Source organism: Heterodontus francisci, chromosome 4, assembly GCF_036365525.1.
Source record: "Heterodontus francisci isolate sHetFra1 chromosome 4, sHetFra1.hap1, whole genome shotgun sequence".
In the NCBI taxonomy this organism is placed as follows: domain Eukaryota; kingdom Metazoa; phylum Chordata; class Chondrichthyes; order Heterodontiformes; family Heterodontidae; genus Heterodontus; species Heterodontus francisci.
Window position 1 is genome coordinate 21,304,701 of NC_090374.1, and position 22,065 is coordinate 21,326,765.

General features: G+C 43.4%; 1 protein-coding gene across 2 annotated transcripts in view; it reads left to right on the forward strand.

The window, feature by feature from the left end:
* Positions 1-22,065, forward strand: part of palld (palladin, cytoskeletal associated protein) — a 253,894-nt gene that overhangs the window by 103,648 nt on the left and 128,181 nt on the right. Inside the window, exon 1 of one of the 2 annotated variants that reach the window (XM_068029264.1) lies at positions 19,133-19,389. The exons of the other annotated variant lie outside the window; for it this stretch is intronic. The gene's annotated coding sequence lies outside the window, so the exon portion shown is untranslated. Of the gene's footprint in view, positions 1-19,132; positions 19,390-22,065 lie in introns of those variants that run through there. 2 annotated transcript variants of the gene reach the window in all.

Below are 22,065 nucleotides of genomic sequence, written 5' to 3' on the forward strand. Positions count from 1 at the left end.
ACCTCATACCTCAAATCAATTAAGTGAGCCTGAATAATAAGCATCACTATCAGCCCTGGTTCGAGTCAGGTATAGAATGGGTTAGATTCACAGTTAAGCTCCCTTTGCTCTGTTCCAATAATGTGCATCCCCTCAAACTCAGAGGGGCACCCCCTTCTGTTACACTAGTGTGCCTTTTCCATTTTGAACACCAGCTATCCTTCTGATTCCTCAGAGATATTGCTAACTTAGTGCTAAATTATGGGTGGTAGGTTTGCACCTCTGACAGTACAGCACTCCCTCAGTACTGCACTGATGTGCCAGTCCTGGATTAATGTGCACAAGTCTGTGGAGGGGAGAGCTTAAATTCTCAACCTTCTGACTTAGAGGTAAGTGTGCTACCCACTGAGCCATGGCTAACACCTAATCATCAATAGACGCATTATCCACAAATGAAATATTGAAGACACAAGAAAGTGTTAGGTGTAATTTTCACTGATTCAGCAATGCCGGGTGATCGCCCCATTTTGATATTGCATGACCTCAATCATAGCATTTTTACGCATAGCTTCTATGCACCTTTACTCAATAAGTAGCAGTCACATCTCTGAACCAGAGGGTCATGGGTTCAAATCTCACTCCAGAGACTGCATATAACAAGAATAATACAGTAATCATGGGGGACCTTATTCTTTCATACAAATTGAGGGAAACCAAATTTACAGTAGTTGTATGGAGGATGAGTTCATGGAATGCATTCAAGATTATTTTCTAGATCGGTATGCAAGGGAACAAACTAGAAAACAGGCTATTTTAGATCTAGTATTTTGCAGTGAGACAATATTAATTAATAAGCTTGTATTAAAGGAGCCCCTAGGGAAGACTGATCATAATATGGCAGAATTTTATATTGAGTTTGGGAGTGATTTAATTAAGTTTGAAACTAGGGTCTTAAATTTGAACAAAGCAAACTATGTATTTATGAGGATTGGGTTAACTAAGGTAGATTGGGAAATGAGAGTAAAAGGTATAATAGGTAAACAATGGTAAACATTGAAAGAATTAATTCATAACATGCAACAAATATACATTTCTTTACTATATGGCTGGACAGATGCTGGATAGATGCTGAAAGGCTGTTTCTCCTGGTTGGAGAGTCTAAAATTAGGGGGTATAGTCTCAGGATAAGGTAACCATTTAAGACTGAGATGAGGAGGAATTTCTTCACTTATCCCAGAGAGCTATGATGTTCAGTTGTTGAGTATATTCAAGGCTGAGATAGATAGATGGATTTTTGGATTCTAGGGGATAAATGGCAGAGCAAGCTTGAAGGGTCAAATGACCTAGTACTGGTTCTATTTTTTTATGTTGTTATGACTTCAGCATATAATTCCATCTGACACTTCCCAGTGCAGTACTGAGGGAGTGCTGTCTTTCAGATAGGACGTTAAACTGAGACCCCTTTTCCCCTCTCAGGAAAAGTTCCATTGGCCACTATTACAAAGAAGAGCAGGGGAGTTCTCCCGAGTGTCCTGGTCAAGATTGTGTCCTGTCCTCAACCAACACCTAAAACAGATGATCTGGTCATTTATCTCATTGCTGTTTGTGGGAGCTTGCTGTGTGCAAATTGGCTGCCGCATTTCCTACATTACAACAGCGACTACACTTCAAATGTACTTTGTTAGCTGTAAAGCATTCTGAGGCTTTGAAGGGCACTATTAAAGGCAACTATTTCTTTCTTAAAGGATATCCTAACTGAGCCCAATCATGTGCTTATTCATGTTCATGTACTTTCCAGTAAGGGCTACAAGATGATAAAAAATCAGGACTGAAAACCCATCTGATTTTAGACTTTTAAAGCCAATTGTCACACCCAATCACTGCTCCAGCTGAGATCAGATAATTCAGATCAGATTGGGGCTCAGTGCCTCACTGGTGGATGCATTTACCCGTTAATCCTCCAGGAGAGCCCAATGCGGTTTGATTTTAATATTTTCATTCTTGTTTAAATTCCCTCAAGGTCTCGCCCCTCCCTATCTCTGTAACTTCCTCTAGCCCCACAAGCCTCCGAAGTCGTTGCATTGCTCCACCTTTCACATATCCCCAATCATAGGCAGCTGTGCCTTCAGTTTCCTCAGCCCTCATCTCTGGATGTCCCTCCTTAAACTTCTCTGCCCTTCTACCATTCTCTCCTGCTTTAAGATGCTGCTTAACACCTACTTCTTTGACTAGCCCATCCTAATGTCTCCCTGTATGGCTCGCTGTAAAATTTTGTCTGACAGCACTCCTGTGAAGTGGCTTGAGAGGTTTTACTACATTAAAGGTATATAAATGTAAGTTGTTGTTGAAACAACAGAATACCTTCACCTTTGTTACCTCAGTTACACTTACAGCCAACTCCTACATTACACTTCTGCCAGTTAAGGATGCCGGTGGCTGAGGCTAACTGTGCTGTCGCACAGATCCATGTGCGAAGGAGGATCAATCACTCATGAATCCCTCCACATAAGGGAGTGTATAGGGAAAGACGATTTGCTCTTAATGACAAGTCAGTGAGCAGGGCTCATCAAATTAAAATAGTCACTGAGAGATCAAGGATAAAAGTAATGACTTACTTAAGAGGGTTGTCAGAGACAGGAATGGTTTGTCACAGGGAATGGTTGAGGCAGAGAGCATATTAACTTTTAAAGGGAAATTGGATAAATAGTTGAAGATGCAGGGCTATGGACAAGCTTGAGGCAGTGGAGTTAGCGCTGCATTGCTCTGGCAAAGAATTGATACTGTTGTGCAATGCTGGAAGGGATGTAGTTGTTTCCAAGACAACAAAGTGATGTGGAGGCAAGCGGAGAGGTATTAAGGTCCAGCATTTGACAGTTGACATTTAGTGGCCATCAGTGATGGGCTTGTTCACAGATGGGTAGCCCACCCTTTGGAGAGGGAAGAAGAGGTCACATGCCTGTAGAGGAGGAGGTAAAAGGAGAGAGAGAAGAGAAGCTTTACTACTTCTGTGTGCTTTTTAACAAGGAGGAAAGGAGGGAAGTAAGTGTTCAGACGGATGGTTCCGGTAGAGATGGTCTCGTGCCAAATAGACTGATTTGAGTGCTGTTAGCTTGCTGCAGTCATTAGTGAGCTCTCACATACTTTGGGATTAGCAATGTCCTGTAAATATACATCAGTGAGGATGATAAATTGTCGAAGCTTCTGCTGACATCAGAAAAAACTCTTTCCTTAAACTTTCATGGCCTTTGTTCTGAACAGTCCAAAATTGAAATAGTTGGATGATGCATGATTAAGGAAGATTTAATTTGTGGTTTGGGTCTAAACCCAACTCAGTCATGCAGAGAAGACCAAGCAGCCAGGCAGTGCCTTGCTGAAATGGTCATGTAAGAGCTCGTGAAGCTTTGTTTTCTGAAAGAAACAGATTTCCTATAGTCCCTTGAGAGCCCATTAGTACAACAAGGAAACCCTGCCCTGTTAGTAGGAACATAGGAACAGGAGAAGGCCATCCAGCCGTGTGAACCTGTTCCGCCATTCAGTTAGATCGTGATTGATCTGTATCTTAACTCCATCTACCTGTCTTGGTTCTGAAAACCTTAATACCTTTGCTTAACAAAAATCTACCAAGTTCAGTTTTGAATTTTTCAATTGACCCCCAACCTCAACAGCTTTTTGGGGGAGAGAATTCCGGATTTCCACAACCCTTTATGTGAAAAACTATTTCCTGACATCACCCCTGAATGGATTAGCTCTGATTTTAAGGTTATACCCTTTTGTTCTGGACTTGCCCACTGGAGAAAATAGTTTCTCTCTCTCTCTCTCTCTCTCTCTCTACACTATCAACTCCTTTAATCATCATAACCACTTCAATTAGATCACCCTTTTAATGTTCTGTACTCAAGGAATAGAAGCCCAGTCTGTGCAACCCCTCCTTGCAATTTAACCCAGTATCATTAAGTGAAGTGTAACTTTCACCCCTTGTATTCCAGCCCCCTTGAGAGAATGGCCAAAGTTCCATTGGCTTTTTTAATAATAGGCACTTCCTTTCTTCTGAAAGTCCCAAACTACTGGTGGGTCACCTGAGTGCCTATTCCTCACTTGATTATCACCAGGTTATTCCATCAAGGGGACCTGGAGTTGAGAGGGGGAAGGTATGGGTGCCAGGTGGTAGAATAAACATTGGGGGTGGAGAGTGATCTGGCCCATATATGGTTTGAGGTTCACGTGCACAAATCTTTTAAGGCAGCAGGACAAATTTTTTAAAAAGCATATGGGACCTATGCCTGTGCCGATAGAGGCCTTGAGTGCAAAAGCAAATACGTTACGTTAAACCTTTATAAAACACCTTGCTAGGCCTCAGCTGGAGTATTACGGCTCCAACTGAGCAATGTCTCTATTTTAAAATATTCGTCCTTGTTTTCAAATCCCTCTTTGGCCCCGCACCCTCCCTCTATCTGTAACCTCCTCCAGCCCTACAACCCTCCGAGATCTCTACACTCCCCCAATTTTGACCCCTTCCATATCCTGCATTTTACTTGCTCCACCATTGATGGCTGTGCCTGGGCCCTACGTTCTGGGATTCCCTTCCTAACCCTCTCTGCGCCTCTCTCCTCCTTAAACTGCTCCTTAAAACGTACCTCTTTGACCAGTCATAATATCTCCTTATGTGGCTCAGTATCAAATTTTGTTTGATAATGCTGCTGTGAAGTGCCTTGGGTCATTAAAGGCACTATATAAATGCAGAAATAAAGACATAAGTGCTGGAAATACTCAACAAGTCAGGCAGCATCTGTGGAGAGAGTAATATTTTGCTTCTGTATAAATGCAGATTGTTTTTGTTGTCATAATAATAAACAAAACCATAAAACAAGAACAAAGAACACTTAGAAAGTTAAATAATGTTATTATTGATGACTAATGCACACTATAGTCCCTGCCGATCATGGAAGATGTTGAGCATACCAGGAGACACTGTGTGCTCCCTCTCCAGGGCTACCCACGCACAAGCTGTGGAGCAGCGGCAGATAGTCAGTGCGACTGTCTACCCAAAGGCCACGTCCAAACTGGGCCTGTAGATGGCCACCTTGACTGGGCCCAGGAACAGACCTACGAGGAGTGGTGCTGTGGTCTAAACCACTTCTGCAGGTTTCTATTAGCTACGTTGTCTTACAACGAAGGAAGACCACACACACGCAGCACATATGTACACCACAGGATTCACCAGTTCAAGCACTGCTGTGTTCATGCTTAACATAGAGATTTATATTCCCTTGAGGAACGTTTTGCAGACACTGTTTAAAGGGCTAAAGTGATATCTGTTTCTGTAGAATGCAGCCTCAGGCAGCTGTCATTGTGATTCATTCCTTAACATGCCTCACTTAGACTGTCTCAATTTGTGCAAGTTCTTTTTTTAATGTACGTCGGCAGTCTGTGCCAGTCCTTCTCGAACGGTACACTTAACCCAGCTGCCAGATAATACACAAAGGTAAAAGAAACTTGCATTTATATAGTGCCTTTCATGACCTCAGGCTGTCCCAAAGCACTTTACAGCCAATGGAATGCTCTCGAATCGTAATGACTGTTGCAATGTAGGAAAAATGGCAACCTATTTGTGCACAGCAAGCTCCCACAAGCACCAATGTAATAATGACCAGATAATTTGTTTTGGGTAATGTTGGTTGAAGAATAAGTGTTGGGCAGAAAACTGGGGAGAACTCCCATGCCCTTTTTCGAAATAGTGGCCTTAGAATCTTTGACCTCCACCTGAGAGGACGGACAGGGCCTTGGTTTAATGTCTCGTCCAAAGGATGGCACCTCTGGCAGTCAGCACTTCCTCACTACTGCAGTGGGAGTGTCAGTCAACATTTTAGTGCTCGGGTGTCTAAAATAGGACTTGAACCCATAACCTGTACAAAGCAGGGCAATTTCTGGTTTAGTGGCTTGGGGAAGGTCCGCCTTGGCCTCACTGGCTAGGAATAAAAAAAATAAGCTAAGGTCCTCAGTACTGATGGCTACTGGAAACGTGTGTGTGTGTGTCTTGCATGTGCACTTGTGCATGTATGGGTAGATAGGGAGAAACTGTTCCCATTGGTGGAAGGGTCGAGAACCAGAGGACATTGATTTAAAGTGATTGGCAAAAGAACCAGATGCAACATGAGGAAAACCTTTTTTTTTGGCAGCGAGTGGCTGGGATCTGGAATGCAGTGCCTGAGGGTGTTGTGAAGGCAGATTCAGTCGTGGCTTACCACGCTGGATGTCAACCCAATATTCCGAGACCAAGGCTTCTAGTCTCTATCTCACCAAGGCTGTCTGGAGTGAGATTCGAACACATAATCTTCCGACTGAGCCAAATCTCACTCCAGTCTTCTTGAGGATTAGGCTCAGGATATTGAATTCAGAAAAAGAAATTGAAGTGTTTACCCTTTTCAGTCTCTTTGAAAAGAAAGGGCTTGCATTAATTTTATCACGCCTTATCATTTGTCTCGGATGTGACAGTTTTAGGTGCAATGTGGGGTGTTCTTGTTAAACCTTCAGATTTGTTGATGCACATCCCTATTGTTCCTCCCACTTGCACTGGAGGGGAATCTAAATGTGACGAGCGAGTAAGTAAAATATTCTGAAGTTTTCTATAGTCCTTAATACTTTAGCATTACATAGAACTGCATAGAAATGACAGCATAGAAACAGGCTATTTGACCCAGCTGGCTTCTGCTCCACACAAGCTTCTTCCCACCCTACTTACTTCATCTCATCCTATCAACATATCCTTCTATTCCTTTCTCCTTCATGTATTTATCCAGCTTCCCCTGAAATGTATCTATGCTATTCACCTAAACAAAGGTGCCAACAAATTCCACATTCTAGCCACTCTTCCGGTAAAGAAGTTTATTCTGCATTCCCTATTGGATTTATTAGTGACTATCTTATATTTATGGTCTCTATTTTGGCATCCCCCACACAAGTGGATACATCTTCTCTACATCTACCCTATCAAACCCCTTCATAATTTTCAACACCTCTGTTAGGTCACCCCTTAACCTTCTCTTTTCTAGAGAAAAGAGACCCAGCCTGTTCAGTCTTTCCTGATAGTTATAATTTTTCAGTTCTGTTTTCATTATTGTAAATCTTTTTGCCCCTTCTCCAGTGCCCCTCTATCCTTTTTGTATTATTCACTTGAGGGTTGAACCTACGCTGTGCAAATACTATTAACAAAAAGCACTAAATCATACATATAAAAATTCCTTTGTCCTGCTACTTTAATGAAGTCATTAATCCTTTTCTTGTAAACATTAAATAGCAGCCAATTTGTTTTTTCTAAAGCTAAAATACCTCTCTAAAAAAAATCTGATTCATTTCCAGCTACAACCTCTCTGCATGAGAGGTTTCTATCAAAATCACATAGCTTGGATTTCATGATTATTTTAAGGGTAGTGTTAACCCAGGATTACTGCCAGTGTTAAAATAGCATCAATTGGAAAATATAAGCCTTCAAACAACTCAGCAATTGTGTGTGTGTGTGTGTGTTTGTGTGTGTGTGTGTGTATATATAGTTTGATGCGTAAAGACTTACATTTATACATTGCCTTGTCAGACTTCTCAAACCTCTATGTTCTCTCCATACAGAAAAACACACTTTGAACGTTAAACAATGTATTGCTGAAAACAGAGACATTCTGTTGAAGTTTTTCGTCTTGCACACATCAGGACAGCTCTCAAGAATACCAATGTAAGGAAAGCAACAAATTTATATTGTATGAGAAGAGAGTGCTGATTGGTTGGCAAGTGAATTGGTAGAGACGTTGACATAGAGAATGCGCCAGTTTATGGTGATTGACAGTTAATTGCCAAGCTTTGTTTGAAATTTAAACCAGGCAGCTTGACTCTAACTGGTCAAGGCATTGCCCTAAACAATGAACCAGAAAATGGCCTTGACTTATTTTGTTTAGCTGAAACAGGCGCAATATGTGTGCATGTTCTTTCTATCTGTATATTAATATATGTAGCTTCCAGGACACGCAAATGCACCACACTGCGAGCCCGCAAAATAAGTGACAGCCATTTGCTGGTTCATTGGTCAAGGCATTGCCATGAGGAATCAGAGTCAAGCTGCCTAATTTAAATTTCAAAAAAAGCTTGGCAGTTAACTGTCAGTCACCATAAACTAGTGCATTCTCCATGGCAACGCCTCCACCAATCAGAGCCCACTTGCCAACCAATCAGCACTCTCTTCTCATACAGTATTTGTTGCTTCCCTTACATTGGTATTCTTGCGAGTTGTCCTGATGAGTGCAAGACGTAAAGCTTCGACAAAAGTATCTCTATTTGCAGCAGTACTCAAGTTTTGTACTACTAAATGACTGAATAATCAATGTTTTATGGAAGCGTGAATGGCAGCCATTTTGTCGCACCGCCAGATCTTGCAGACTGCAATGGAATGAATAGCTAGTTTTTGGTGGTACTGGTCAAGAGAAGTGTTAACTAAGACATTGATAGAGACCTCTGCCTTTCTTCAAATAGTCCTCAATTCGGAAAATAAGAAAGATTTTTTTTTTATATAGTGCAATTTTATAGAAGAAGACCCCTCTGCCCTCTCTGGTGAACATGAAAGATCCCGTGGCACTATTTTGAAGAAGAGCAGGGGAGTTCTCCCCGATGTCCTCGCTAATATTTATCTCTCAATCAACATCACAGAAACAGATTATCAGGTCATTATCACGTTGCTGTTTGTGGGAGCTTGCTGTGTGCAAATTGGCTGCCATGTTTCCATACATTACAACAGTGACTATACTTCAAAAAGTACTTTATTGGCTGTAAAACACTAAGATGGCCTGAGATTGTGAAAGGCGCTATATAAATGCAAGTCTTTTTTATTTCACAAGCTCAGGCATTTGAAAGCCAACAAAGTACTTTTGAACTTGGGTGGCACAGTGGTGCAGTGGTTAATATCGCAGCCTCACAGCTCCAGCGACCCGGGTTCAATTCTGGGTACTGCCTGTGTGGAGTTTGCAAGTTCTCCCTGTGTCTGTGTGGGTTTTCGCCAGGTGCTCCGGTTTCCTCCCACCACCACTTGCAGGTTGATAGGTAAATTGGCCATTATAAATTGCCCCTAGTATAGGTAGGTGGTAGGGGAATATAGGGACAGGTGGGGATGTGGTAGGAATATGGGATTAGTGTAGGATTAGTATAAATGGATGGTTGATGGTCGGCACAGAGTCGGTGGGCTGAAGGGCCTGTTTCAGTGCTATATCTCTAAATAAATAAATAAACTGTAGCCACTGTTGTAATGTAGGGAAACAGTTTACCAAATTGATATCAGTTACTATTACACATTGCCCAATTTTAATGATCAATTTCATATAGTCTACTTAGAACCCATATCATAAGCTTCTGAGCAAGATTAATCCAACTCTCTCCTGTTTCCCCATTGAATTCTTGAACAATATTTCCTCCCACCAGGAAATTACATTTAGATATCATGGTTTGCGATCTGTGAACTGTCTAACACAGCTTTTAGGCATGCAGTCCTGTTTACTGACGGTCTTTATCTGATGGGAACAGTTTACTTTTGTTAACTGCACAGCCTGCAGCACACTGCTAACATTGTCTGATGGACAGTGCTGTGAATTTGCCAGTTCTTACAAAGTATCTTCTTCCTATTCATTCTAATGCCTTTCAGAGGAGATGTTAAACCCAAGTTCCCCACAAAAGAAAGACTTGCATTTATATAGTGCCTGTCACAACAGGACATCACAAAGCACTTTATAGCCAATGAAGTACTTTTGAAGTGTCGTCACTGTTGTAATGTAGGAAATAGGGCAATGTGTGCACAACAAGATCCCACAAACAGCAATATGATAGTCAGATAATCTGTTTTTGTGATGTCAGTTGAGGAATAAATATTGGTTGGACTTCAGCAAGAACTCCCCAGCTCTTCTTCACATTATTGCCATAGGATCTTTTATGTCACCCTAAGGGGGCAGATAGGGCCTCAGTCTTATCCGAAAGACAGCACCTCATTTCCTCAGTACTACATTGGAGTGTCAGCGTAGGGTTTTGTGTTGAAGTCCTGGAGTGGGACTTGAACCTCGAGCCTTCTGATTCTAAGGCAAGCATGCTACCAACTGAGCCACAATCAGTCTGCCCACTTAGGTGCATGTAAAAGGCCACTATTTTGAAGAGGAGCAGAGACGCTCTCCCCAGTATCCTGGCCAATATTTACCCCTCAACCAGCATCACTAAAACATGTCTTTGTCACAGAAAGAACCATGTATCTGGTCATTGTCTCTCAGCTGTTTGTGGGAGCTTGCTGTTGTCGATTGGCTGCTGCATTTCCTACATTCAGCAGTGGTAACACTTTAAAAGTACTTCATTAGCTGTAAAGCGCTCTGGGATGTTCTATATAAAAGTAATTTGACAGAGTAGGAAGCGCCTGTAGCTTAAGGTGAAGTGATTAATATCGGGGATGTGCAAGAGGCCGTAATTGACGGAGCGCAGTGATCTCGGAGGGTTGTAGGGCTGGAGGAGAATACAGAGATAGGGAAGGGCAAGGTGATAGATGAACACAAATGTGGCCCTGGGTTTGACATCTCTGGTTCAGTGGGGACAGTAAACATTGATGGGACAGGTGAGCCTGGATATTGACTGTAGAGTTGTGTAGGTTGATGGGGGGAACAGCAAGGTTTCAGACAGGAAAGCTGGAGGTCCAGGGTTTCCCGCTTGCCATGGAATTTTATTTCCACACCGTGTGTCTTTTGGCCCTGACATGTTCCCCGTCTGGAAGTCAGCCTGATTGATAGGCTTAGCTTCCAGCTGGGTGGAGAGCACGCCAAAGCAGGCCACCGGACCAAATTGGTCCGATAAATGGTCCTGGGGAGGAGGAAGATTTGATTCTGACTCTGGGGGGGGGGGTGTTCGAATCCCAACCCAGTTGGGGTTCAATCCCCAACCACAGGGGTCTTTGTATGGGGTAGGACTCTGATGGAGAGGGGGAGCTTGGGGGGTGATGTGGGGCAGTTAAGAAACACTCCAGCTCCTCTTGGCCCCCAAGCAGTGCTGTAAAGACACTCATTTGTTCCAAAAGCTGTCATCGCCTCCCTTCAGCTGCTGATTTTCTTGAGGCCTGGGAAACCCGGCCGTCCACAGTAAAACCTAAAAGCCAGGTTAGATCAGAGGCTGCAGCATCATTAAAATATTTAAATTGCAGCCTAACTCATGATGCCCTTAGTCCTGTCTCCATAAAATACTGGAGTAAGTGGGTTGCAGCAGCTTCCTGACATGCTCAGAATTTTTCCCAATTTAGCCCGCACCCACTCAACCTAACCCCTGACTCACCCATTTTAAAATGGCACTTTTTAAAAAAAAAATTTGTTTATGGGATGTGAGCATTGATGACAAGGCCAGTATTTATTACTCATTCCTAATTGCCCTTGAGAAGGTGGTGGTGAGCCACTGCAGTCCATGTAGTGTAGGTGCACAGACAGTGCTGTTAGGAAGGGAGTTCCAAGTTTTTCACCAGTGACCATGAAGGAACAGTGATTATAGTTTCAATGAGGTTGGTGAGTGACTTGGAAGGGAACTTGCAGGTGGTGGTGTTTCCATATGTCTGCTGCCCTTATCCTAGGTGATAAAGGTCGCGGGTTTGGAAGGTGCTGTTAAAGAACATTCTTGTAGATGATAATATTGCAGCCTCTGTGTATCAGTGGTGGAGGGAATGAATGTTGAAGGTGGTGAATGAGGTTCCCATCAAGTGGGCTGCTTTGCCCTGGATAGTGTTGAACTTCTTGAGTGTTGTTGGAGCTACACCTATCCAGGCAAGTGGAGAGTATTCCATCACACTCCTGACTTGTGCCTTGTAGATGGTGGACAGGATCTGGGGAGTCAGGAGGTGAGTTACTCCCACAGTATACCCAGCCTCTGACCTGCTCCTGTAGAAACTGAACTGGACCAGCCACATAAATACTGTAACTACAAAAACAGGTCAGAGACTGGGAATTCTATAGTGAGTAACTCACCTCCTGACTCCCCAATGCCTGTCCACCATCTACAGGCATGAGTCAGGAGTATGATGGAATACTCTCCACTTGCATGGATAGGTACAGCTCCAACTACACTCAAGAAGCTCGACATTGTCCAGGACAATATAGCCTGCAGGATTGGCTCGCCATTCACCGCCTCCCTTCAACACTGATGCACAGTGGCAGCAGTGTGTACTATATTCAAGATACACTGCAGCAACTCCCCTTGCCTCCTTCCAGGAGGAGGAGGAGGAGGATCTGGGGAAGATTTAGAAGTCATTCAAGCTGCTCTCAGTTTATGAGGTCATGTCATCAGAACCTCTCAAAGGTATTACACCTTCCAAACCTGTGACCTCTTCCATCTAGAAAGACAAGGACATCAGACATATGGGAACATCACCACTTGCAGTTTCCCCTCCAAGCAACACACCATCCTGACTTGGAACTATATCGCCGTTCCTCCACTGCTGCTGGGTCAAAATCCTGGAACTCCCTCCCTAACAACACTGTAGGTCTACCTACCTCACATGGACTGCAGCGGTTCAAGAAGGCAGCTCACCACCACCTTCTCAAGGGCAGTTAGGGATGGGCAATAAATGCTGGCCTAGACTGCGATGCCCACATCCCGTGAAAGATTTTTTAAAAAGTCATCGTATTCATGTGGCTCGTATTTAAATTTGCAGTAATTCTATATCTTGTTTGTAATCTATAAACAGTGCAAGGCTTTTTGTTGTGTGAGGGTTGGGAGGGGTGGTTTGAGGGGGCAAGAATAACGGAAACAAATTATGTTTATATAGCGCCTTTAACATAATAAAACATCCCCGGGAGCTTCACAGGAGCATTATAAAACGAAGACACCGAGCCACATAAGCAGATAAAGAGTGTCTTAAAGGAGGAAAGAGAGGTGTAGGGAGGGTATTCCAGAGCTTGGGGCCTAGGGAACTGAAGGCACTGCCACCAATGATGAAGCAATTAAAATCAGGGATGCTCAAGAGCCCAGAATTAGAGGAGCACAGTATCTCAGAGGAGATTAGAGTTAGGGAGGGGTGAAGTCATGGAGGGACTTGAAAACAAGGATGAGAATGTTAAAATTGAGATGTTACTTGATCCAGAGCCAGTGTAGTTCAGCAAGCACAGGGGTGATGGGGAACGGGTCTTGGTGCATGATGACACACGGGCAGCAGAGTTTTGGATGACCTCAAGTTTATGGAGGGTAGAATGTGGGAGACCAGCCAGGAGTGCATTGGAATAGTCAAGTCTAGAAGTAAGAAAGGTGAGGAGAGGAGCTGAGGCAGGGGTGAAATCGGGCGATGTTATGGAGGAGGAAATAGGTGGTCTTAGTGGGGGGCGTGAATATGAGGTCAGAGGCTCATCTCGGGATCAAATGTGATAACGAGGTTTCCAACAAACTGACTTAATCTCAGACTGTTGCCAGGGAGAGGGATGGAGTCGGTAGCTAGGGGAAGAGAGAGAGAGAGATATTGGGTTGGATGATAATTGGACGGTTTCTATAATGGGCAGCCAAACCGATTCGCCAATTTGATATCAGGGCAGAAGGTTTGAAAATCCATCCTGTTTTGATTTTGTGTGCCACTGTTGGTCATAACATGATCTTTCCAACATCACTGCATCCCCTCATTGATAACTACTGATACTGTGTGCATGCACACCTGGGAGCAAAGTAACTGCAACAGTGTTTTGAAACCTAACAAATCACACCTCAGGAGATCTCCAGTGCAAAGAAGTTTAAATATCTTTCTGGCGCAGGAGAGACTAGCGGAGGAGGAGGAGGAGGATCTGGGGAAGATTTAGAAGTCATTCAAGCTGCTCTCAGTTTATGAGGTCATGTCATCAGAACCTCTCAAAGGTATTACAGCTTTGTAACTCTCTCCTAGCTGTCCATTATTCCAGACCTATTACCTGTTTCTTAATTGAATGGTTTATAAGAAGAAAAACATAGATTAATCATTTCCTGTCATGTTCCTGTCTGGGCAGCTCTTTGAAATTCTAATCTTTTTCCTTTCAGCCTCTCCCTCTGTGTCTCTCTCGCACCATCTGTACATCATGTTGATGAGAGGTGGTTAGTGAAAGCAGGGACTATATACAGAGGAGTCAGGCGACACTCAGTACAGTGGCAGCACAGTACAGTTCAGAGTGGCGCAGTGGTTAGCAGTGCAGCCTCACAGCTCAAGTGACCCGGGTTCAGTTCTGGGTTCTGCTTGTGCGGAGTTTGCAAGTTCTCCCTGTGACTGCGTGGGTTTCCGTCAGGTGCTCTGGTTTCCTCCCACAGCCAAAGACTTGCAGGTTGGTAGGTAAATTGGCCATTGTAAATTGCCCCTCGTGTAGGTAGGTGGTAGGAGAATGGTGGGAATGTGGTAGGGAATATGGGATTAATGTAGGATTAGTATAAATGGGTGGTTGAATGTTGGCACAGACTCGGTGGGCTGTCGGGCCTGTTTCAGTGCTGCATTTCTCTGACTCTACAGTAGCTTCCATCCACCCTCCTCACGTGGGAGGCTGGCCAGGAATGCATTGGAATAGTCAAGTATTGACATAAAAAAGGCCTGGATGAAGGGTTTCAGTTGCAGATGAGCCGAGGTGGGGGTCACAGTCAGGTGTTGTTCCAGAGGTGGAACGAAGTGGTCTTCGTGAGGGTGTGAATTTATCCTTTATCAAATCATAGAGCATGGAAGGAGGCTATTTGATTTAGCGTGCTCTTTGAAAAAACTATCCAATTAGTTCCACAGCCCAGCACTCTTTCCTTTTTAAGTATTTATCCAATTCCCTCACAGATTTTACTATTGAATCTGCTTCCAGCACCCTTTCAGGCAGCGCATTCCAGCATAAAATAACTCGCTAAGTTTAAAAAAAAAAAAATCTTCATCTTTTATGCCAATTATCTTCAATCTGTGTCCTCCGGTTACTGGCCCTCCTACCGGTTTGAAAAGGAGAAATTTGCAGGGCTATGGGGAAAGAGCAGTGGAAGTGGGATTAATTGGATAGCTCCTTCAAAGGGGCACAGTGGGCCCGATTGCCTCCTCCTGTGCTTTGATTCTCTGTTGATAGAAAGTTTCAAAAAAAAATTTCAGCTCCACTCCACTCTCTTTATTTAGCTTACACTGGAGCAGATTGAAATGTAACACTTTTGCTTGAAAGCTGCAAATATAACCTTTAGCACAGTCAAGGCAATCGAACATTTTAAATAGTGTGACACATGGGTTGTTATTAAGACACGTAATTTAAGATGCAGCAGCTGATTTTGGATTTAGCACCCTTTTTAAAAAGTTTTATACTGAGAGGCAGACATCCAGTCGGAACTGAAAAAGGGAGGAGAGAAAGGATCAGAAACAACAACTCAAAAGTCTGCAAAAAGGAAAGGCGCTCCTTAAATGGGCATGAGCGTTGTAGGATCGGATTATGATAGGAAAAACAAAGGAGGCTGAGTCAGGCTGACCTCCTGAAGCCAGACTTTGGGGGATTGTCCAAAATGTTTGAACAAGACAGAGTACAGCTTCAGCAGGCTACCAAATAAGGAGTTGATGCACAGCCTTTCAGAATAGTAGTAATTCCATTTGATCCCCTCCGCTTTAAACACAGATCCAAATGTTCCAGTAATGTTGGAGTCTTAACATTGTGTGATTTGTTGATGGTCAGTATCCCTAGTGTGGGTTTGGGAGGGGGGGCGGGGATGGTGCGGTGTCAGGGGCTTTACTTATTTATTTTGTCCTTCATCTTTTGTTGGGTTTTCTTGTACTTCTCCCCATGGAATTAAAAGCACCATTGAATCATTTACTTTATTAAACAGAATGTACAGCACAAAAACAGGCCATTTGGCATCACTGGTACATACTCCACTCAAGCCTCCTCCCGTCTCATTCCATCCCACCCTATCAGCATATGCTTCTATTCCTTTCTCCCTCATGTGTTTTTCCAGCTTCCCCATGAATGCATCTATGCTATTCATCCCGACTTATCCATGTGGTAGCGAGTTCCACATTCTCCCCATTCTCTGGGTAAGGAAGTTTCTCCTGCACTCCCTATTGGGGTCACTGCAGGGTCACAGACCTAGAATAAGGGGTTGGCCATTCAGGACTGAGATGAGGAGAAAGTTCTTCACTGAAAGGGTTGTGAATCTTTGGAATTCTCTACCCCAGAGAACTGTGGATGCTCAGTCATTGAGTATATTTAAGACAGAAGTTGATGATTTTATTGAATGGTGGAACAGGATCAAAGGGCTAAATGGCCTACTCCAGCACCAATTTCTTATGTTATGGATTAATTACTGATGATCCTATATTTGGGGCCCCTAGTTTTGATTTCCACCAATTAGTAGGTTGCTGCAGTGTTATCACCTGAAATCAAAGGTAATCAAACGAAAGTGTCCCCTTTTTAAAGGGGCAAAATTAGCAACCAAATCCGAAACAAAGCAGAGAAAACTTATCAAATTTAAGTCAGAATATTGTTCCTCGTGTTGACTAAAGCAGGGCACCTCATGGAACCGTGCTGTCATTGCTTTGTAATTGTTTGTGGGCTTTCACCTATTCTATAGCAGCTGATCTCTGACTGTCTAGGTGTAAATGAACCCTGAACCTTGAACAAATGCACATCCCCGCCCTCATTTGGTTGGACAGTTAGATCATAAAAGCAGCAGTCTACACAATGAACTATTATAGTAAATGTGTCGATTGAATTGAATCTAGCCGTATGGTTAAACCGTATCCTCTAGCAGATCCATTGAACCTGAAGCAGCGTACAACCCACCTTTCAAAACCACCCTCACACCTCCCCCATACATACCTGACAAGTGCAGCATGTTTAGTGATGGTGTTTCACATAGTGCTCAAGAATTACACTGACTGCACAAACTGGAAGTTCAGGGTTCCTCTGAACTGCAGAGAGGAAAGAAAAAACACTTGCATTGATGTAGCACTGTTCAAGACCTCAGCACGTCCCAAAGTGTTTTACAGCCAATGAAGTACTCCTGAAATGTAGTCTCTGTTGTGATGTAGAGAAATACAGCAGGAACTTTGCACGCAGCAAGCTCCCACAATGTGATGATGTCGAGGGACAAATATTAACCAGGACACCAGGGAGAAATCTCAAAGATTTCCGACCGTCTTCTACTGAAGTTACGACAGGTGATCGGGAGAATTCCAACCTGAGCAAATCCCTGCCAGTGCCGCCTTAATTCATAATATGTGACCTAGCCAAACTGTAGCATTGCAGTATGTACATTGGACATAGTTAATTCCTTTGAAAGATACCCTGGATATAATCAATATGTATTTGCTCGGGCATCTATCACCACTTCTTCATTGCCACTGGTTAAAAATCCTGGAACTTCCTATTTAACAGCTTGATGTCTTCCATGACCAGTGGGCACCACGGGGTATGGAGTGTCTTATAGATGTCCACAAAAGTCTGAGTGTATCAGGCCTGTGTCCTCAGTACCTTGCTCTATGGCAGCGAGGCCTGGACAACGTATGTCAGCCAAGAGCGACGTCTCAATTCATTCCATCTTCGCTGCCTCCGGAGAATACTTGGCATCAGGTGGCAGGACCGTATCTCCAACACAGAAGTCCTCGAGGCGGCCAACATCCCCAGCTTGTACACACTACTGAGTCAGCGGCACTTGAGATGGCTTGGCCATGTGAGCCGCATGGAAGATGGCAGGATCCCCAAAGACACATTGTACAGCAAGCTCGCCACTGGTATCAGACCCACCGGCCGTCCATGTCTCCGCTTTAAAGACGTCTGCAAACGCGACATGAAATCCTGTGACATTGATCACAAGTCGTGGAAGTCAGTTGCCAGCGTTCGCCAGAGCTGGCGGGCAGTCATAAAGACGGGGCTAAAATGTGGCGAGTCGAAGAGGCTTAGTAGTTGGCAGGAAAAAAGACAGAGGCGCAAGGGGAGAGCCAACTGTGCAACAGGCCCGACAAACAAATTTCTCTGCAGCACCTGTGGAAGAGCCTGTCACTCTAGAATTGGCCTTTATAGCCACTCCAGGCGCTGCTTCACAAACCACTGACCACCTCCAGGCGTGTATCCATTGTCTCTCGAGATAAGGAGGCCAAAGAAGAATAAAATCTGGATTTTAGTGGAGAAGGTATCCTTTTCCATCTACTTCCAGCTATGTAACATTGCCCAACTCTGTCCCGTCTTAACTCATCTACAGCTGAATTCCACATCTATGCCTCTGTTACCTCTAGGCTTGACTATTCCAGTGCTCTCCTGGCCAACCTCCCATCTTCTACTCTCCATAAACTTGAGCTCATCCGAAATTCAGCTGCCTGCGACCTAACTTGCACCAAGTCTCTGTACTCACTGACCTACACTGGCTCCCATCCAGCAATGCCTCAATTTTAAAATTCTCATCCTTGTATTCAAATCCCTCCTTATCTCTGTAACCAACACCAGCCCTACAGCCCTCCAAGATTTCTGTGCTCCTCTAATTCCGACCTCTTGCAAATCCCCAATTTTCATGTTCTGATGAAAGGTCACAGACCTGAAACGTTAACTTTGCTTCTCTCTCCACAGATGCTGCGCCAGACCTGCTGAGTATTTCCAGCACTTTTATTTTCTTCCCGATTTTCATCGCTCCACCATTGGTGGCTGTTCCTCCAGCTGCCTAGACCCTAAGCTCTGGAATTCCCTCCCTAAACCTCTCCAACTCTCTACTTCTCTCTCTCCTTTAAGACATTCTTTGACCAAGGTCCTAATATCTCCTTACGTGGCTTGGTGTCACATTTTGTTTGATAATGCTCCTGTTTTACTATGTTAAAAATGCAAGTTGTTCTTTGGTTTTTGATGGCACTTGATACTTATCTGGGAATCTTTTTAGTCTGATTGGACTAGATGTTTCTCTTCTACATTAGTATCTTATAAAAAGGGCACTTGTTGTGATGAATCTTGTTTGGCAACCCTGGGGGAAAACCCAGTGTCACCCTTATTGGTCCAGCAAAGTAGACCTACCCAAAACAAATATTAAAAAGCGTTCACTGTGCAAAGTAACAATGATTTCGGGGGGGGGGAAGGGAAGGGAATAGATTAAAAAGCAATTGTGCTGACCTGTCACTTGTCATTAGCTGTTTCAGTTGCATGGTTACAATGCAGAATGTTCCTTCATTATAGATAATTATGTAATCCTGAAGAAGCAGGACGTTGCACAGAGCTGGGAAACTTTTATTTTGAAGTGATTTTACTGGGCTTAGGCTGGAGAATCACTGAGTCATGAAGAGGAATTCTGTCATTCTCTGACTAGTCTGTATATATTGTCGGATACCTGCTGGACTTGCGGCATTTTGCTTAAATGTCTCAGTGCTGTCCTGGCTTCTTCCTTAAAACATCCTTTTGTGTGTGTCTGTGAGGACATTTAAGAGTTTGAAAGCAAGAGGAGGTAAGGAGCTGCCTTTTACTGAGTTCTTTGCTCTTTAAGCCTTTAGATATATTTTTCTGGCAGCTGTACTTTAGCATACACTGTAGAGACAGGAGGTTTCTTGTTGAGGTCCTGGGTGTGATGGTGATGGGACTTTCCACATCCTCATCTATTTTTTTCTCCTGAAGTCATTTTAAATTGGACGCATAGGTTTTGTGTGACTGCAGTTATACTGCCACTAAAGGGATGAAGACAGAAAAGTGGTACGGTGACTCATTTAAAAGTATTGGTGGGATGGGGAGGGGGGGGCAGTTGCGGGTAGTAGTAGCTTGCAGATGTTGGCAATCTGAACCAATAATTAGAAAATACTGGAGACTCTCAAATGGGTGAGAATAAATGAGTTGATGCTTCAGGTATGCGGGCCCTCGCGAGTATGCATGTTGAGGACTGGTTGAGCACTTGGAGATGTGAGGTTCCCTTCATATCATCTAAGATGGCTCTCAAACTATGTGCCCTATAACTGAAGATTTGCGGCAACATTTGTTCATGATGTAGGTGAAGATGGTCATTTGAATATGTGTGTGTATATATGTATGGTGTGACCCTCTTGATCTTCAGCACTGGATCGCTAAGCAATGGAAGAGTCATGACTACCTAATAGTGTGGTCAACCCTCTAGGATAGTCCTGGACATGGCTGTGCATAACTCTTGCACTTAAATCATGAGGACATTTAAACAAAAGTGTTTTATTTTCCCATTTTCTTTGAGCATGTTTTCACTTTCTGGCATTGATAATGCTGAGGGGTGGTGAGCCTGTGGTTAGAGGTTGGAGGTGCCTTGATGAAACTTTCAGGAATCCAAGCAGAGCTGGGAATCCTACCTCCAAGTGAGGGAAAGAGCCCCCCAACACTTCAAATAGCCCATGTTTGTGCAAGTGCAAGATCCCTGTGCTGATCAAACAGAATTTGCAGCACAGAAACAGGCCATTCGGCCGAACCGATCTGTGCCAGAAATCAAGACAGAAAATGCTGGAGGTGCTCAGCAGGTCTGGCAGCAACTGTGGAGCGAGCAACCGAGTTAACGTTTCGGGCCATTCAGATGAAACATTAACTCTGTTTCTCCCTCCAAAGTTGCTGCCAGACCCACTGAGCATCTCCAACATTTTCTGTTTTTATTTGGGATTTCCAGCATCCGTGGTATTTTGCTCTTGTATTAGCGCTCTCTGCCATTGTTGATGCTCCCCAGCCCTCCTTCACCTAAACCCTGATAGATGGAGGAAAAGCCATTCTGGATCACTGCAGTTTCAGATATCGGTGAGAAAGAAGTCCATTCAAACAGAGTCAGCTATGTGCTGCAAGTACAGTAGTTTCATCCGTGCAAAAGGCATGTCTGCAAAAAAAAAAAGACGAATGTAGCTGAACGTCTGGGCTGATCAGTGAGTGAGTGACAAAGGCACTGGTCCATGTACTAAAACCAAGATTCTATGTAGTCCTTTATGTCTTGGGACAATCCCGTTTTTGTGGGATTTGGTTTTTTTTTCATTTTCTTTTTAAAAATCCCTTTCCTTGAATGAACTGCTTTGCTAAACAACATCACTCAGTCTTGAGAAAGGAAATGAGCCCCAGACCCTTTTCTATTGAGGTTAGGATTGTAAGTGCAATAAATATTGGCAACTGTACAAGACAAGCAACATGCCTCTTTCCCAAAAGACTGCTGGTGTTGTCATGGTAGCAGACAAGGTAGAGTTTTCTTTTCTTTTAATCAAAAGAAAGAGGGCGGTTGTGACCATTCTGCATGCAAAATCCCAGTTTTGGTCCAGTGCAAATTCTGGTGCAGAAACAATGAAAGTGCAAAGGAGAAGATTGTGAACTATACTTGGCAAGTGAAGACATATTTGAGGTGTTTCATTTAACTTTTGAGTACATCTTGACACTGTGTAATTTTATTATTTTTATGATAAAGCTACATTGGTTATTTTGCTTATTGTTCAGTATTTCACTTTTATCTCCTACATCTCACATAGTTCTAAAGCTGTGATTCAGCCATTCAGCTGTGAATAAATTGTATAATGCAAGATTTTTTTTAACCCCTTTCCTTCCAAATCCCCTGCCCTCCCTACACAACTGAGTACACTTGTCAATGAAAGACCCATTAATGCACAGCAGTTAGAGATATGAGTAGATTGGAGCAGTGAATTTGTATGAGGGATGCTTGACAAATATTGGCACAATCACAGTGCTCCCTTCATCCTAACTTGCAAAGGACCAATTGTTAATTCTCCCAACATTGTCATGGCAGGAAAAGGTTCTTCATTAGTATACTAATACAAAAAGAAAAAGAAAGACTTACATTTATATAGCACCTTTCACGACCACCAGATGTCCCAAAGCACTTTGCAGCTAATGAAGTACTTTTGAAGTGTAGTCACTTTTGCAATGTGGGAAAAAGGGGCAGCCAATTTTTGCACAGCAAGCTCCCACAAACAGCAATGTGATCATGAGCAGATAATCTATTTTTGTGTTGTTGATTTGAGGGATAAACATTGGCCAGGACACTGGGGATAACTCTCCTGCTCTTCTTCGGAATAGTGTCCGGGGATCTTTTAAGTCCACCTGAAAGCACAGACAGGGCCTCCGTTTAATGTCTCATCCAAAAGTCAGCACCTCTGACAGTACAATACTCCCTTAGTAATGTACT